This window comes from Lepus europaeus, chromosome 7 (assembly GCF_033115175.1).
Source record: "Lepus europaeus isolate LE1 chromosome 7, mLepTim1.pri, whole genome shotgun sequence".
NCBI lineage: Eukaryota > Metazoa > Chordata > Mammalia > Lagomorpha > Leporidae > Lepus > Lepus europaeus.
Window position 1 is genome coordinate 126,367,900 of NC_084833.1, and position 19,095 is coordinate 126,386,994.

The following is a 19,095-nucleotide window of genomic DNA, read 5'->3' on the forward strand; positions in this document are numbered from 1 at the left end:
TGCCTTTTCATACTTCAGTGTTCCTACATGCATAGTTGTCATCTGGCAGAATAGCTGTTTCTTTCACTTTTTTTCAAAAGATTGATTTGTTTATTTTAGAGGCAAAGTTACAGAGAAAGAGTAAGAGACAGAAAGATCTTTCATCCCCCAAATGGCCACAGTGACTGGAGATGGGCTGATCCAAAGCCAGGAACCTGGAGCTTCTTCCAGGTCTCCCCATGCAGGAGCAGGGGCCCAAGTACTTGGGCCATCTTCTGCTGCTTTTCCAGGCCATATCGGAAAGCTGGATTGGAAGAGGAGCAGCTGGGACACAAACCAGCACCCATCTGGGATGCCAGCACTGCAGGCAGATGCTTAGCCTACTAAACCACAGCACTAGGCCCTTCTTTCACTGTTAATCAGTTGATTTTGTGTAAAAGACTTTTTTCCTAAAAAAATGTGTATTTGGGTATCTAGTAAGAATTTTGGCTTTATTTTCATGTGGATGCTGTGAAGTCTCCCAATGTCATAGCGATTGATAACAGTGTCATTTGGGACATAGGGTACTCTTCCCAGTCTTAGGAGGAATGCATGGTTCTTGGTAGCAGCTCATATGGCAGGGCCCAGGGCCACAAGGGTGACATCCCTCAGTCCACTGTGCCTGAGGGTGCAGGAATGATGCCCTGAGGTCTGAAGTAGTTGCTCAGGTGCTCATGTAGGCAGGGATATGTTTGCAGTCACAAAAGCACTAAGTCCTGCAAGGATTCAGGAGTTCCTGGAGTGCCAGCCCCATGTTTCCATACAATGTCTTGACTCATCTGCTTTTATTAACCCCAATTACTCTATCTGTGTTGTACTGCCTCAAGTTGAGGATTGAGGGAGGAATGGAATGAGCAGTATTTTAGCCTCCTATGCTACAATGCTAGATCAAACCTAAACCCTATAGCCTGTAAAAACAGCCTGCAGAATCCGGTATGGTCAAGTGCCAATTTGTCATGATCTGCCAACTGCTGACATGTACTTGCCACCTGAGACCACTACAACCAACCACATGTGATGTTGGCCTGGATATAAGTCTAATTCACTGGGGCTGTGGGTCTCCACTTGGGACAAGGACTGGTCCTCTGTCTACAAGCACTGACCTTGGGACTGTTAAAATCTGCCAAGCGGTGGTTTTACCAGATCTGTGATGCAATTCTGTGCTCACTTTATTGCCCTACTCCCTGATGGCTGGACCTTGCTCCTAGCTTGCCTGTGGTCGGGAAACAAGGGTTGGGGGAAATGTCTTGGCTGTCCATTTTGAGAGTAAGTTGACATTATCTCATAGTTGTGTGCCAAGCCCATAGGAGGCTGAAGGTAATGCAGGCAGAAAGAGTTGTCTGTTCTTACTAGGGTGCAGTTCTTCACCTGGTGTTAGGGCAAGTTTGTCTCTGTCTGCACATGCAGGTCTGGTTATAGGAGCCTTGCTGTCTATCTGGTGCCACTGTAGTGGAACTGTCACTGATCTCACTTTTCTGCCCTACTCCTTTGTGGTTGAAGTCTTCTTTGCTGTCTGCTTGAAGGCAAGCAGCTTTAAGGATAGGTCCTAACTCACTTTAATTTTAGAGACTCTAAGTTCCCTCATTACCTGTGTTTTAAGCTAAAAATGAGGTAATTATAGATAACATCAGTGTTTATCCTGTTGATCTTGGCACCTGCACTCCTAACGTTGTAGCTTACCCATATCTGGTGCCATACTTTACAGTCTGATGTGGATATATTTAATTTACACTTCTCATATTTCCATTAATTATAATTAAATATTCCTTCTTTTTGGATAGTATTTTTAAAATCATACTTTTAAAATCATATAAAAATATATACTCTTTTATATTGAATATTGGAATAATTCTTTGCTAGAAGTCTTTCACTAATATGTGTTATACAGATTTGAAACAGATTCAGAAATTTACTGTCTCATTTTTCCTTTGCATTTGATAAGATGAATGTGACATAATTAATATACTAGATTAAAAAGTATCAGGCTGTACTTCGGGACTATAGAAGTGTATAAATGAACCCTTTAGTATCAAGTTCAGCTGTCTGACCTTTGGCTTCCTCAGCTTCAGATATTCCACCATCTGCCTGTGACTGAGTCCCACTTAAAGTCCTTTCATCCTGCCCTGGCCTTTTCTGTTTTCTCTCTACTGAAATCTCAGTGAGATGAACGTGATTGATTGGCTGGCTGACCTTTGAACTGTGTGATTGGCTCTAAGAGCTCCATCTGCCACACTGTCCTCTTAGTGCTGGGTTCACACAGCTGGGATCTGTCCCCTGCCTCTCTCTCTAACTTGCTGAGCTTCCTGTGATGATGATCTTGTCTGTTAAACACTCAATAATTTCATCATCAGTAGAAGCCCAATATCTCTCCTTAAGCAAGTGTTGGAGATCTTCAGTTCTAGACTGTGTGACGTAGTCTTTATTCTCTTGGCCAGGATTGTAGTTTTTTTGGCTTTGTTAAGTTAGATCCATAAAGACATTGATTCCTGTCCAAAAAATACCCAGAATTAGGATGGAAACTATCATGTAAGATACAGTATAATTTTCTATAATGCATTATAGACATATATTTGGAACAATATCATATTTGAAACAATAATTCAAATATTTTCTAGTCCTGTATTAGCACATAATTTAGTCATTTATATATCATTTTTTAAAACAATCAAATTTAACAATGAGTGGCCACCGCAGCTGCTGCAGCTGCATGAGAGGCCATGGAGGCTTTGGAGTGCGGCCATGGTGCAGCCGCTGTTGTGATGCAGAGCCTCCAGGTGGAGATCCCCAACTTCAGCAATGGCATCTTGGAGTGCCTCAGTGAACAGCGGCTGCAGGGCCTGTATTGGGATGTGTCGGTGGTGGTCAGGGGTCAGGCCTTCGAAGCCCACCGGGCTGTGCTGGCTGCCAGCAGCTCCTACTCCTGGGACCTGTTCAGCAGCAGCCGGAGTGCAGTGGTGGAGCTGTCGGCAGCCATGCAGCTGGAGTCGTTCCAGCAGACCCTGAGCTTCTGCTACAGGGGCCGGATGAGCAGGAATGTGGGGGACCAGTTCCTGCTCACACACAGGGTGGGCTTCCTACAGATCCAGGAGATCCTGGAGAAAGGCACCAAATTCTTCCTGAAGGGGAGCTCCCAGAGTGGCGACTCCCAGGACCTGCATGCCAAGGGGTGCCCTCCTCCAAGCCGCAGAGCCCCGTGGCGCAGACTTTTAGCTGGCCAGTCTGCACCTCGCCACTGCCCGTCATGTCACGGGTCAGGACGGAGCAGCAGGAGTCCGACTCAGTGCAGTGCACACCCGTGGCCAAGCGGTTGTGGGACGCTGGCCCCAAGGAGGCCAGGGGTGGCGGCGGTGGTAGCCGCAGATGGTCAAGTTCTATGTGCTGGACCTGGTGGCCAACCCGCAGCACTTGCAGCAGACCCCAGTGGTGGTGGCCGCACAGCCCGCAGGGGTGGCCATGGCTGCGAGAGTGGGCCGGGCAGCTGGCCAGTAGGGTGGTGGTGGCTGCGGCGGGCATTGGGTGCCAGCTCAGCTCATTGAGGCATGTGAACCCCGGCACCTGGTGTGCCTACACCAGCGACAGCCTGGCTTCTACCACAATGAGGAGGAGGACGCGTGGGAGGGAGGACGCGTGGGAGGAAGGCTCGGACGAGCAGTGCCTGCAGATCTGCAACAGGTACATCGTGCACAGCGCGATGAACGGGGGCCCGACAGCCAAGAAGGTTGAGGCCCTTCTGGAACCCGCAGTCGGATCTGGGTGCGGCAAGATTGGTGTCGCTCCCAGATCGGCACACGTTGTCAACACTAGTTCTACAATGAGGGCGACCCCTCCCAGAAGCTGGAGCTGGTGACAGGCACCAAGGTGTACATCACGAGGGCACAGCTCAAGAAACTGGCACAAGGTCTTGCTGCAGCCGCTCCTCGTCTCCTCCTTTGATGGGGATGCACTGGCCCACACTGTGGCACCAGCAAACCACTGGACAGCCACGCCCTCCACGCCCTCAAGTACCACTGCTGGAACTTCAAGAAGAGCGAGAGGAACGCCATCATGGCCGGCACGTGCCACAACGCGTGCATGGTCGTGTGCCAGAGCTGGATGCCCAAGCTGAAGCTGCTCACTCCGAGGGTGACCGTTCACTGCCTGCATCAGCGACTTGGGCAAGACGGAGCCAGAAGTGATGGGCGTGGAGCTCGGCTTCCAGCCGGTCAGCCATGGGGGCAAGGTGGGGGGCCGTCACACTTCCCCACCCCACCCCCATGTCCTGTCACACACCTTGGTCAGGAGCTACTCTGTCCCTCCCCAGGCCCTGCGGGGGGCGCTGCATGCTGCTGGGCCTCCCCTGCCCCTTCTGGGTGGGGTGGACAGGTGGGGGGGCAGGCCCTGGTTTCCTTCTTCCACACTAGGCTCCCCCCTTCCCTCACCCCAAGCACTGTGCCTCACCAGTCAGGGCATGGGGCAGGGGCCTGCCTGGCAGAAGTCCTTCCTCAGCCTCTGCTGAGACTCGAGGGGGTTCTCAGGACCCCTCCCCACCCCCACTCATCCCCCAGTGCTTCCAGGCCTCCCAAAGCACCCTCCTGCATCCTCCTCAGGCCCTGTGCCTGGGGGCTGGAGCAGGGGAGGCTGCAGGGACTGCCTGTGTTACAGCCTAGCAAGCAGGCTCAGAGCAATGCCCCAAGCAACCTAAGTGGCTGGGGTGGTGGCTCAGCACCCTGCTCTTACCCCTGCCCCCAACACACCTCCACCACACCTGCCCCCTCCCCTCCCCCCATCCCAGTCCCCTGGAGCCAAGGAGGCTCTGGAGGCGCCCACCTTGGGCTTGCAGAGTCTCTGTGTGTATCTGTGTGTCATGTGCAACTTTTTGCTTTTTCCCAAACTTGAATGAAGGTAAAAGAGGCAGAGTTGAACCAGGGTTGGAATGGGGAGGGGGCAGGCTGGAAGGGGCAGGGCTATGCCCTGCCCTCCTCTCGCTATCCAACCCTGCTGCTCCCCACCCGGGGACAGGGCCCCTAGCCCCTACCCATATACATAACTTTTTAAAACATTTTTTAGCGACTGAAATATTGAAGTATAAGATTTCCTTTTATTTTTCAAACCAACAGGACTGGGTCTGAGCCAACCCACCCACCCCAGGTCCCTGATGGGGGGTGGAATGCATTGTGGAAGGCAGGATATGGGGGGGGCATGTGGAGTGTGGCTGCATGGTGCTGACGTGGCCCCGTAGGTCTGACCTGCTCCCCTCCCTCCCCTTCCTCCCCCAACCCCCCCCACTGCTGTATTTCAAGGGAGGTCCCTGGCCTTGGCTGGTTGGGTGAGCCTGGCTCCCCCAGGAACAGAGCAGGGTCTGCTTGGGCTGATGGCAGTATTTTCTCTCTCACCATTCCTCTCATTCTCCTGGCCCAGGGCAAGTGTGTGTGTATGGGAGTGTGTGTATGCAGAACACATGGAGGGTTCTTCCCCACCCCCACACCTCTCTCCCCACCACCACCAGCCTTTCTGCCTCCTGCCTCTGACTTCTGTGTGCCCCTTGTGTCTGAGGATCACACTTTCCAGGCCAGGCATTTTAGGGGAGGTTCCGGTGGGGGGGTCTTGGAGGTGTTCGCCCCACACTGGACCCTTCCAACAGTGTCACTACCAGTCTGCTTTGGGGGGAGTCATGGCGCTCTGTTCTCTCATTCTGGCCTGCGCCTTAGCCCCCAGCCACACAGAGTGTGTATGTGGTGGGGGGGGAGACAGCACCCCTTGCTAAAGCACAAGCCCCTTAGTCCCCACCCCACCCCTGCCTCAGCGGCTACCCAAAGCACAATGTCCTGGTCACACTTCGCAAGCAGCTGGGGGCGGGGCCGGGTGGGGGGCTCCAGTCAGACCCTCAGAAGACAGTGGGCATGCCCAGGCCTCCCAGGACTGAGCGGGGGACTGGCTCTTTGGAACCCAGGGGTCTCCTCCCTTCCCTACCTTTTCCCATGGTGGGGGATCTCTGCTGCACCAGGGCTAGGTGGCAGAGCCCAGCGGTCTTCATAGACCCTGAGAGGTGGTTCCTGGCTCCCTGGACTGGGGGGTGGGATGGGCTGGGGCTGCAGAGGAGGGAACTCTCCACCAGGACAGCCAAAGACAGGGCTGTGCCTTAGCCCAGGAGCCCACGGGCAGCCAGCTGCTGTCCCTCCTTGCCTTGCCCTGCACCCCATGGTTGCTCACCATGGATAGCCAGGAAGGAACGCAAACGGGGAAGAATCATCCACGGACATTAACAAAATTTGAAACAAAAAATAAAAAAAGACTGTAGAGTCCTCCTCCACCTCAGCTCCCCCTCCCTCCCCCAGCTGCCCCGTCCTGCACCTCCAAGCCCCTTTTCACAAAGGGCAGACCGCCCCCGCACCCGGCCCTCACGAAGTGCCAAGGCCCTTCCCGTCCCCTCCCCGGGCCTGGAGGTGAGATTGCACATGAACTACTGTAAAGGAGGAACGGCGTCTGGAAATGAGAACTGCCAGAGAATCCGTGATAGGAGAATAAACTAAACACTTTTGTAACAGAAAAATAATGAAGTGACAGAAAGTCCTAACTAGTCCCATACCAATTTATGTTCATATCTTTGGAAAACATTACATTAATATAATTAGAAATAGATATTCCTCTGTAATCATCAGCTACATTTACTTACTATTTATGAGTATTCATTGCATAGTCTAGTGCATTTCCGTGTTACAGAAAACTATTGCAGGACATGGTGCTTCCTAAGCAGGAATTATTAAGGGGGAGGGCATCAGTTGCTGCTGTGAAAGTTTGATTCCCTGAGAAATGATGATGACACTCATGACCGTTGTTTTTAGTCAGGCACAGTGTTTCTTTTTGAGGACAGGGTGGGTTCAGAATCCTTCGAAACACAGTGATTCCACGGCAGCCTCTGGTCCATTAACACCAGTGTAGAGATGAAACCTACATAGGGTGCCTCTCCCAGCTTCGGTGCTGATTGTTTTCAAGGACCCAGTGCCTGCAAGGTTAGCAGAGTTACCACTAGATGACACTCCTGGCTTTAAAAGGAGCCCTTCAATGCTCATGTCTCTAAACTATTCCATTCAAGGCTTTTGTATGCCTAAACGACCCAGGTTATGAACCCTCACAACAGCTGTTGTTAACCTACCTTCTGAGTGTAACTGGTGAAAACTGATCTCTATGTCCTTAATGGTGGTACTCAAAAGTGAAAAATGTGGGGAAGAAATCACAGATTTCAACCTTGCCTTGTTGCTAGAAGCAATTTTGCTCATAATATCTGGAGTATCATGTGTCCTTTTAGTGTCTCTTGTCTTCCACCTTATTCCAGGGAGGTGTGTTTTCTAATTCTCATTCCTTTTTTCTCTCCACCAGTTATTTAGTTTTTTTGAACCTTGGTTTCCTCATTTGGAAAGGAAGATTAAAAACACTCTAAACTCAGAGGCTTGTTGTAAAGGTTAGAGGTGATTTATGTAAAATGTTTTTTCATAATAGATTTTTTGACATTTTAATGACATCATTGTTAGAGTTTTGCTATTTATTTGTGCTCTCTCTTCTTCCCTCCCTCCCTTCCTTCTCTTCACATACCTCTATTGTGAGTATTCAAAGGATTCATGAAAAATGTGTCTTAAGAAGGAACTATGAATGAATTTTGAAATGTTTGCACTGAAATAAACTTGTCCTTTTAAAACAAAAAGAATTATTTATTTACTTATTTGAATGAGTTGTAGAAAGAGGAGAGAGGTGAGAGGAGATAGAGAATCTTCCATCTACTGGTTCAGTTCCCAGATGGCTGCAATGTCCATTGTTGTGCCAGACTGCTGAAGCCAGGAGCTTCTTCCTGGTCTCCCACATGGTTACAGGGACCCAAGAACTTGGGCCATCATCCACTGCTTTCCCAGGCATATTAGCAAGGATCTGGATTGGAAGTGGAGCAGCCAGGACATGAACCAGCTCCCATATGGGATGCCCGTGTCATGGGTGGCAGCTGTACCTGCTACGCCACGCTGGTCCCTAAATAAATACTGTTTTCCATGAACTTTTTGAGGTACTCTCATAAATATGTTTTTATGTAAGACAAAATTCAGCAAGTTTGGTTGCACTTCTGGAACACTTTGGAGAAGATGCATCTTTCCCATGGTTAGGTTTTTGAGCTTCAAGTGTTCAGTTGGTTATAGTCATGGCTGCTAGCCTAGTTTGCAAGATCATCTTTTCCTCAGATGAATAGGGTCTGGTGGGTAATGACTGTATGTACATGTATATAGGATGACCAGAGGTTTCAGTGGCTTTCTTTTCAGCAAGCCTCTCAAGATAGTGTTGCTGGCAGCTTTGATGATAACATTTAAATTATAGCTTTATTTGTGACATGATGGAATGAGAGAAAATTCATAAAACTGATCTTACTTGCCTCCACTGTTGACAAATAATTCTTTTTTTTAAAAAAAAGATTTATTTATTTATGTTCAGAAGTCAGTTACAAACAGAGAGAGAGGCAGACAGAGAGAAAGGTTTTGCATCCGATGGTTCATTCCCCAGTTGGCTCCAGTGGCCGGAGCTGTGCTGATCCAAAGTCAGGAGCCAGGTGATTCTTCCCTGTCTCCCATATGGGTGCAGGGACCCAAGGATTTGGGCCATCTTCTACTCCGGCCATAACAGAGAGCTGAATTGGAAGTGGAGCAGCTGAGTCTTGAACCATATGGGATGCTGGCACTTCAGGCCAGGGTGTTAACCCTCTGCACCACAGCGCTGGCCGCAACAAACAATTGTTAATGTTTGGTTTGCTGCAAAATGCATATTAGAATATATCTCTAATTACTTTATTCAAACTCAGTAAATGGTTTCGGACAATTAATTTCCAATTATTTCCCAGTAGAGCTGATTTACTCATATATTAATCAGGCACAGGTGTTAGGCCCCTGGTGTCTGCATGCCTGGGAGGCACATTTCAGTTGTTTATCTACTCAGCCATAGGTACTGCATGGTATTCAGGCTTGCTATTAACATTTTTTACAGTGAGGCTTTTTAATATTTTGTTGTCTTATTTTAAATTTTCCCATACCTGTTAAAAATTTTAAAATGATTATTTAGAAAGAAGTTGCAGAGATTTCAATAGTGAATAGCATTAACAGCTAAATAAAGCAGTCTTATTATACTTAACTGCCCAGTCTAACATTAAAGAGAAACAAGTTTATCTACACAAATATTGCATGTGAGAAATCAATGTAATTAACAATTCTTTTTTTGTGTGTTTATCATTTGAGGAACTATGTCTCTGGCAGTCAAGTATTTATTTGGAGTCAAGTATTTATATTAATTTTTTTGTTTATTTACTGAACTGCACTACCAGCATTTCAGTGGAGATGGAATAGCCTTCTTAGACATTATGAATTTCAGCTGCTGGCATAATTATAGCTATATACATATTCATTAAATCTACAGAAGAACTGTATCCAAAAAGACACCCATGCATTTAGAAATAATAAACAACTAAATATACATGTTTTAAAAATTGCATTTCTGCAATTTTGCATTCTGCAATTGCATGGCTGGGGCCATGGCTCACTTGGTTAATCCTCCACCTGTGGCACTGGCATCCCATATGGGCACTGGGTTCTAATCCCAGTTGCTCCTCTTCCAGTCCAGCTCTCTCTTGTGGCCCAGGAGGGTAGTGTAGGATGGCCCAAGTGCTTGGGTCCCTGCACCCGCATGGGAGACCAGGAAGGAGCACCTGGCTCCTGGTTTCGGATCAGTACAGCAAAGGCTGTGACAGCCATTTGGGGAGTGAACCAATGGAGGAAAGACCTTTCTCTCTGTCTCCCTCTCTCTCACTGTCTATAATTCTACCTGTCAAATAATTTTTTTAAAAAAGTTGCATTTCTTAGACTAGTTTAAAATTAATTTCCTATAGAATTCCTCTCCAAGTAGAAGAATTCTAACAAAGGGATTCCCATGCTTTGGTTTCTTTAAATGAAAGAATGGGAAGGACTCTTTGTAAACAACAATTACTTGGCAATAAGGGCAGTAGGTGATTAATGGACAGCTGAAAAGCAGCAGATTCTGCAGCATTTGCTGGAAGGTAAGAGGAAAATATTTATTTACAGTTTGTGATTGCAGCAGATCAACACATTACCTAATGCCCTAGAAGATTACCCATGAAGGGGATTGCTGAATTTTCGAAGAGACTTCACTCCTAGTCATTTGGCCATTCATGTTTATCTTTCACAGGACATTTACTAATGAGATTGAACCAGCTTTAGTCCTAAGTAACTGGTGATGATAAAGCAATTATTTGAAATAACCATCTTTTCTTCTTCTGAGGGTGCAAAAATCAGAGCGACACTTTTATGTTTTTCAAAAATGTTTGCAGAAACTCCTGAGCTGGGCAGGAAAGGGAGGGGGCAATTAGCTTGCAGGTTCTTACTGTATCAAGTGCCATCATTTATTCATCCTCTCTTCTTTTCATAAATAGAGGATTGGAAGGATTTTTCACATTTCTTTTGCTTAAAAGCACAAAAGTCAAGGCAACCAGGAGAAATAGACGGAGATTGTGTGCCTTCGGAAGAAAAGAACCTTTGGTTACCAAAACTGGTAATGATAATTAGCAGCTATTTTTAATTGTTTTGAAATAGTACCTCCTTTTGTTCTCCAAAAATGAATTAATTGGGATTTAGAGTAGTTTCTAAAATGACTTCTACTGAAAGATTTTAGGATTATCTGCATAAATTGAGCATACTGTGTCTGTGCAAGTAAAGACAGTATAACATGCATGATATATGAGACAATTTTAGATTAGATTTAAGAATTTAAATTTAATAATTAAAATGCATTTTTTCTGTTATATGTAGGTAGTAAAGGCAGGAGACCAGCTGCAAGAATATTTGTATACAAATATTTGTATACCACCCCCATACCCTGTTGTTTAATTTTTAGTATTCTTCATTTGCTAAAAGTAAACCCAAATCCAGATTTATTTTAATGTTTTATTAAACTAAATTAAATCAAATTTGTCATTTTAAGAGTGCTTGTTTCCTAAGCTGAATTGCCAATTATAAATTACATTTTGTTGTTGTAAGGGGAATCATTTCACCTTGAAGACTGTGACCTCTGTCCTCACACTGTTTTCCTCTCCTCTTTACCTGTTTGTTTTAAAACAGAGCCCTACACATAGAGTTGACTAACTGGACCTTGTGCTTCTTAATACCCCTGCCTCTTCTATTAAGATTGGAACCATACTCAACTATGATTCAAACCTCAGTAATTTTTTCTTTTATTACTATAAATGTGGAGAAGGTTTTGATTCCATTTAGTAATGTAGCTTTTGAAATCTTGCTTTTTGGCCTGTGAATGTTCATTTCTTGCATCTTGTAATAATGTATTTATTAAATATCCCAAAATATAAATTATTGGGAATAAGACTAGTGATATGAATATGAGATAGCATAAATATCATAGCTCTTTCCAATTTTTAGGTTATTGAATTTGGCCTAGTTTCACATTTTATTATGGTTTTTATGAAGATTTCTTTTTCTTGACAGCTAATTCTTTGTGTTCTTCCTCAAGATAAAAGTCAGTTGATATGTAGAATTAAAGAATTAAGAGCATGGTATAACAGCATTAAATAAATAGCAAATTTAATTGATGTAATTGTTTTCTTGTGTATACTCTATGGGTCAGAGTCTCTGATCTTTGTGTTTTTTTTCTTTCCCAGCATATCACAAACCCAAGGAAGGTTGTTGACCAGCAAGATTTGATGATCAATAACCGCTTTCACAGGATGATGGGGTAAAGTTTGTCTATATTCATCTCTCAGCCTCTTTTAGCTGTAGGAAAAGGCCAATGTGACCAGTTATCAGTTGTTCTGAAAACAGTGTATTTCATGTCAGCTCTTTTCTTTACTCCACATACTATAATGCTAAAGTCTGATGGAAACTGGCCGACAGTGTACTGCAGGAGGTGTAGGAGCTCTTTCTGTAGAAAGGCACTAAGAGATGTCCCAGGGGCTTATAAGAAGGAAGGGTAACAGGAGAGCATAAAGTTGACACCAGAACCATGTTGCCAAGGCTCCAGGGGACAGGGAAGCTAAGGAAAGCCTTTCTTCCTCATGAGAACAGACAAGATTTCATTTTGAAGGCCTAACTCCCAGGGAGAAAAAAGTAAATATGCAGGAATAAAAAAAAATACAGGAAAAAGATCAGATCTGCCTCTACTCATATTCCAGTGAAGACTGGAATCTACTTTCAAGATATTGTGTAACTTCTTCAATTGTTGCTGCTATAATTTCTATTTACCAGAAAAAAAGGGGGTTCTCTTTAGTATATATATTTTATATATTTATATGTAATATATATGTATTCATAATATATAATATTTACATATAATGCATAAATATATAAATATATAATAAATATATGATATATAAATATATAAAATAAATATATTATACATTTATATGTGAAATATATATTCCCCCTGATTATGCATATAATTAATATATAATATATAATTAATATAGTCTTTTGTACAGTAGCATAAAATATCAAGTAACTTTTTAAAGATTTATTTATTTTTTTAAAAGTCAGAATTACACAGAGAGAAGAGAGGCAGAGAGAGAGAGAGAAAGAGAGAGAGGTGTCTTCCATCTGTGATTCACTCACCAATTGGCTGCAACAGCTGGAGCTGTGCTAATCCAAAACCAAGATCCAAGAGCTTCCTCCGGGTCTCCCAAATGGGTGCAGAGGTCCAAGGACTTGGGACATCTTCTACTGCTTTCTTAGGCCATAGCAGAGAGCTGGATCAGAAGTGGAGCAGACGGGACTTGAACTGGTGCCCATAGGGATGCCAGCACTGCAGGCAGCAGCTTTACCTGCTACACCACAGTACCAGCCCCTCAAGAAACTTTTAATACTTTTCTTAAATTCACATTTTAAAATGAATATAATACCTATTGAGTTATAAAGAACCTTTAAACAAAACAGTATATGCCTTTCATAGTGAATTGGTTATTAAGGTCAGATACAAGCTGGGACCACTTGGCCAATGGGTCCTATTGTAATCCTTTTGCTGTTTAGTGGTAGTAGCAAGTATAGATCAGTGAAAAATACTGTTCACTTAATATAGGTAATAGAAATTTTTAAAAATATAAGCAGTAATAACAAACTCAAAAAAGTAATGTTAGAATAAGGAGGTATTTTTAAGGTTAAAATGTGTTTTAATAAAAATTATCATAAGCTCCTTTTTCTTATGTGAAATATAAAACAACTCAGGGAAGGGTAAATCTAGTGATTTAAATTACTAAATTGGAGCAGGGCAGGTGTTTTAGTCCAGTGGTATAAGATGCCATTTAAAACAACTGGGGCCCATCATGGAATACTTGAGTTTATATTCCTGGATCTGACTCCTGACTCCAGCTTCTTGCTAATGTAGAACTTAGAAGGTAGCAGTGATGGTCTAACTAGTTGAGTTCCTGCCACCTAGGACAGACCTGGATTGAGCTCCTGATGCCTGGCTTCAGCACTGGCCAAGCCCTAGCCATTGCAGGAATTTGCAGAGTGACCTACCTGCCTTTTTCTCTCTTTCTCAAATTTGTAAAAGTTACTAAGTTGAAATCATAAAAGTCAACAAAGGTGTGATCTTATTTCAGATGAATGGTTCCTATTTCAGAATCTTTGGAATAAATTCTTCCAAGTTAAAAACTTAGATCAATGATTGAATAAGATGTCAAAAGAACTTGTATGTATGTAGAACTGTCCCCAAGTTACTTCTAATAATTCAAGTTAGTGTCAATTCTTTATAATTTTAGCAGAATACAAAATCCATAGAGGATCCATACTTAATTGAATGCAGTATTCTACTTGGGTTAACACAAAATATTTTTAACCAAATTTTATAATAAATATTATTTTCTATCCCCAGCATACAGATTTCTGTGTTCCCTTTAAAAAATAAATTACATTTATCATGCTGATGATTTTAAAGTAATATTTAATTGGTTCTATGCAAATTTCCAAATAATCCAAATAATTTTCAAAGTTATTTAAAGTCATGAATCTGATATGGTTGTACCATGTAGTCATTATATTGGTATTTCTAGAAAAACTTATCTCTTGCTATGTGCTTGAATTCCTTTCTTAACAAATGACTTTTTTTACAGGCAGTTAGTGAGAGAGAGACAGAGAGAAAGGTCTTCCTTCCATTGGTTCACCCCCCAAATGGCTGCTACAGCCAGCATGCTGTGCTGATCTGAAGCCAGGAGCCAGGTGCTTCCTCCTGGACTCCCATGTGGGTGCAGGGTCCAAGGATGTGGGCCATCCTCCACTGCCTTCCCAGGCCACAGCAGAGAGCTGGACTGGAAGAGGAGCAAACCTGGACAGAATCCAGTGCCCCAACCAAGGCTAGAAAACAGGGTGCCGGCGCTGCAGGTGGAGTATTAGCCTAGTGAGCTGTGACACCAGCCACCAAATGACTGTTTAAGTAAGAACCACTATTCTCATCCTTCTCATTTTTCTTCCTCTTGAGGCCATCCATTTGGGTAAGCAGCCTCTTCTCTCCATCTGCTCATGAAAGAAAAGTTCTTCCATCATGAAGAATGCAAACTTTGGAATACAAACTTCCATCATGAAAGAAAACTTCATTTACCATGTAGCTAATGTCTGTATCTCTTAGATATTGGACTTCAACATTCTTGTGCATCCAGTGGAAACACATGGAATCTGTGTCCAAAAATCCTAAAGTGGCTGCTAGCCAATTTACTCTACAACATCTTTCCTCAGTCTCCTCTGATGGTTATGAAATGAAGGTACCAGTGAGCACCTCTCAGGTCTTTTGTAGATTAGTATGTACAGGTTGAGGATCCCTTCTCCAAAAGTTGTGGGTTCTGAAATGTTTCAGAATTTGCAAAATTTTTGCATTTTAGAATAGTTACATTGATTTTCCTGAGTCATCATCCCTAATCCAAAAATCCAATTTGGGATTAGATTAGGGATGTTCAACTTGTAGATGTAGTAATGCTAGAAAATTAGGTTCATACTTTAAATTGTAAGGCCTCAGGGCGGAGCCAAGATGGCGGATAGTGAGGACGTGCGCAGATAGTCTGGGAAAATAAAGTTTCATAAAAGTGGAATTACTGTAGCCACAGAAAAATAATCAAGAAAAAACTGCAGAGGAAAGGTTTCCGGATCTAGTGGATGTGACACAGAGGACCTACAGGGAGCCCACCGCGTGGAAGCCCAGCCGCGGGAGCCGAGCCACAGAATCTTGCCAGCGCAGGAACGAATGGGAGGTAAAACAAAAACCTCAGAAACCCGAACATTGGTGAGGAAAGGCAGAGGATTCTCTCTCCACTCACCTAACAAAACAAAGAGCAGGTGCCTTTTTACATATGTAAAGCGCCAACCAGTACACAAACTCAGTAACTTTGGGACTATAGTGAAACTTGAGAACACATTGAGGGCTGCATAAACCTTTGTGCGGTCCTAGGGGTAGATCAAATGAATACTCACAGAGGCCAGATTTCAACTACCCTCAATTCCACACAGCTGTGCAGAATTATTTCCCAAATGAGTCAAAAAAAAAAAAAAGACAGAGAGAGAGAGAGAGAGATCCAGCAAGAATAAAGGGAGAGAACAATCTGGGTGAGTCACTTTTTGCACAGCCTTAGACCTAAAGAATCAAGCAGAGCTCTCTGGCCACACCCATCACAGCTTCTAAGGATCCATCAAAACAGACAGCCCACAAAGAGGCATAGTATAACGAGAAAAAAAAAACACCACAGGGAAAAAAAAACATAAATTATCTCCAACATGACAAACAACAAACGTAGAAACCGAGGTAACAAGAGCAAGGAAGACATTATGATGCACCTAAATGAACAAGACACCCCAATGCAAGATTATGAAGATGAAGAGATAGACGAAATGCAAGAAGCAGATCTCAAAAATTGATAAGAACATTACGAAGTTCTCAAAAACAAATTCTTGAACTACAGAAATCCTAAATGGACAAGATAGAAAATCTCTCTCGTGAAAATGAAATATTAAGGAGGAATCAAAATGAAATGAAACAACTAGTAGAACATGAAACTGTGATAGTGACCAAAAACCACAATGAAATGAAGAACTCAATAGATCAAATGACAAACATATTAGAGAGCCTTAAAAACAGAATGGGTGAAGCAGAAGAGAAAATATCGGACATAGAAGACAGAGCACAGAAAAGGAAACAGTCAAATCAAAGAAAAGAAGAAGAAATCAGAAATCTAAAAAATACTGTCAGGAATCTACAGGATACTATTAAAAAACCCAAGATTCAGTTTGCAGGAGTTCCTGAAGGCAGGGAAAGGGAGAAAGGATTAGAAGGCCTTTTTAGTGACATACTTGCAGAAAATGTCCCAGGTTTGGAGAAGGACAGAGACATCCTAGTACAGGAAGCTCATAGAACCCCTAATAAACATGATCAAAAGAGATCCTCACCACAAAACGTCGTAATCAAACTCACCACAGTGAAACACAAAGGAAAGATCCTAAAATGTGCAAGAGAGAAATGCCAGATCACTCTCAGAGAATCTCCAATTAAACTCACAGCTGACTTCTCATGAGAAACCCTACAAGTTAGGAGAGAATGGTGAGATATAGCCCAGGTACTAAGAGAGAAAAACTGCCAGCCCAGAATATTATATCCTGCAAAGCTCTCATTTGTGAATGAAGGTGAGATAAAGACCTTTCACAGCAAACAGAATTTGAAAGAATTTGTCGCCACTCCTCCAGCCCTGCAAAAGATGCTTAAAGATGTGTTACATACAGAAACACAGAAACATGGTAACCAGTATGAAAGAAGGTAAAGGAAGGAAACCTCACAGCAAAAGATCACAGGAGTCTCAAACAATATATTAGAAAATATCTTTGGGAAATGGCAGGGCAAAGTTACTCCTTCTCAATAGTCACGTTGAATGTTAAGACACCGATTGGCTGATCGGGTTAAGGAACAAAACCCATCTTTTTGCTGCTTACAAGAAACTCATCTTTCCAACAATGATCCATACAGACTGAAAGTGAAAGGCTGGAAAAAGATATACCATGCCAACAGAAATGAAAAAAGAGTGGGCGTAGCCATCTTAATATCGGACAACATAAACTTTACCACAAAAACTGTTAGGAGAGACAAAGAGGGGCACTATTTAATGATTAAGGGATCCATTGAACAGGAAGATATAACGATTATCAATGTATATGCACCTAATTACAGGGCACCAGCTTATTTAAAAGACTTGTTAAGGGACTTAAAGGGAGACTTAGACACCAGTACAATAGTTCTGGGGTCTTCAATACTCCACTCTCAGAGATAGACAGATCAAAAGGGCAGAAGATCAACAAAGAGACAGTAGATTTAAATGAAACTATAGCCCAAATGGATCTAACAGATATCTACAGAACATTTCATCCTACATCTAAGGACTTTACATTCTTCTCAGCAGTACATGGAACCTTCTCTAGGATGGACCACATACTAGGCCATAAAGCAAGTCTCAGCAAATTCAAAAGAATTAGAATCATACCATGCAGCTTCTCAGACCACAAAGGAATGAAATTGGAAATTAGCAACTCGGGAATCCCCAGAGCACGTGCAAACACATGGAGATTGAACAACATGCTCCTGAATGAACAATGGGTCATAGAAGAAATCAAAAGAGAACTCAAAATTTTTCTGGAAGTAAATGAGGATAACAGCACAACATACCAAAACCTATGGGATACAACAAAAGCAGTGTTAAGAGGAAAGTTTATATCAATAGGTGCCTACATCAAGAAATTGGAGAGGCACCAAATCGATGAGCTTTCAAGTCATCTCAAGGATCTAGGAAATCTGCAGCAAACCAAACCCAAACCCAGTAGAAGAAGGGAAATAATTAAAATCAAAGAGGAAATCAACAGGATTGAATCCAAAAAAACATTACAAAAAATCAGCCAAACGAGGAGCTGTTTTTTTGAAAAAATAAACAAAATTGACACCCCATTGGCCCAACTAACTAAAAAAAGAAGAGAACAGACCCAAATCAATAGGATCAGAAATGAACATGGAAACATAACAACAGACACCACAGAAATAAAAAGAATCATCAGAAATTACTACAAGGACTTGTATGCCAGCAAACAGGGAAATCTATCAGAAATGGACAGATTCTTGGACACATACAACCTACCTAAATTGAGCCAGGAAGACATAGAAAACCTAAACAGACCCATAACTGACACAGAAATTGAAACAGTAATAAAGGCCCTCCCAACAAAGAAAAGCCCAGGACCAGATGGATTCACTGTTGAATTCTACCAGACATTTAGAGAAGAACTAACTCCAATTCTTCTCAAACCATTCAAAACAATCGGAAAAGAGGGAATCCTCCCAAATTCTTTCTATGAAGCCAGAATGAAAAAGATGCAGCATTGAAAGAGGATTACAGTCCGGCGTCATGGCTTAACAGGCTAATCCTCTGCCTTGAGGTGCCGACACACTGGGTTCTAGTCCCGGTCAGGGCACCAGATTCTATCCCGGTTGCCTCTCTTCCAGGCCAGCTCTCTGCTATAGCCCAGGAAGGCAGTGGAGGATGGCCCAAGTGTTTGTGCCCTGCACCGTCATGGGAGACCAGGAGAAGCACCTGACTCCTGGCTTTGTATCAGCAAGATGCGCCAGCCACAGCGGCCATTGGAGGGTGAACTAGCGGAAGAAAGGAAGACCTTTCTCTCTGTGTCTCTCTCTAACTATCCACACTGTCTGTCAAAAAAAATTAAAAAAAAAAAGAAAGAGAATTACAGACCAATATCCCTGATGAACATAGATGCAAAAATACTCAATAAAATTCTGGCCAATAGAATGCAACAACACATCAGAAAGATCATCCACCCAGACCAAGTGGGATATATCCCTGGTATGCAGGGATGGTTCAACGTTCAGAAAACAATCAACGTAATACACTACATTAACAGACTGCAGAAGAAACACCATATGATTCTCTCAATAGACGCAGAGAAAGCATTTGATAAAATACAACACCCTTTCATGATGAAAACTCTAAGCAAACTGGGTATGGAAGGAACATTCCTCAAT

The 19,095-nt window shown here is 43.3% G+C and overlaps 1 pseudogene; it reads left to right on the plus strand.

Annotated features, from left to right (window-relative positions):
- Nucleotides 1-2,735: 2,735 nt before the first annotated feature.
- Nucleotides 2,736-19,095, plus strand: part of LOC133764000 (nucleus accumbens-associated protein 1-like) — a 34,064-nt pseudogene continuing 17,704 nt past the window's right edge.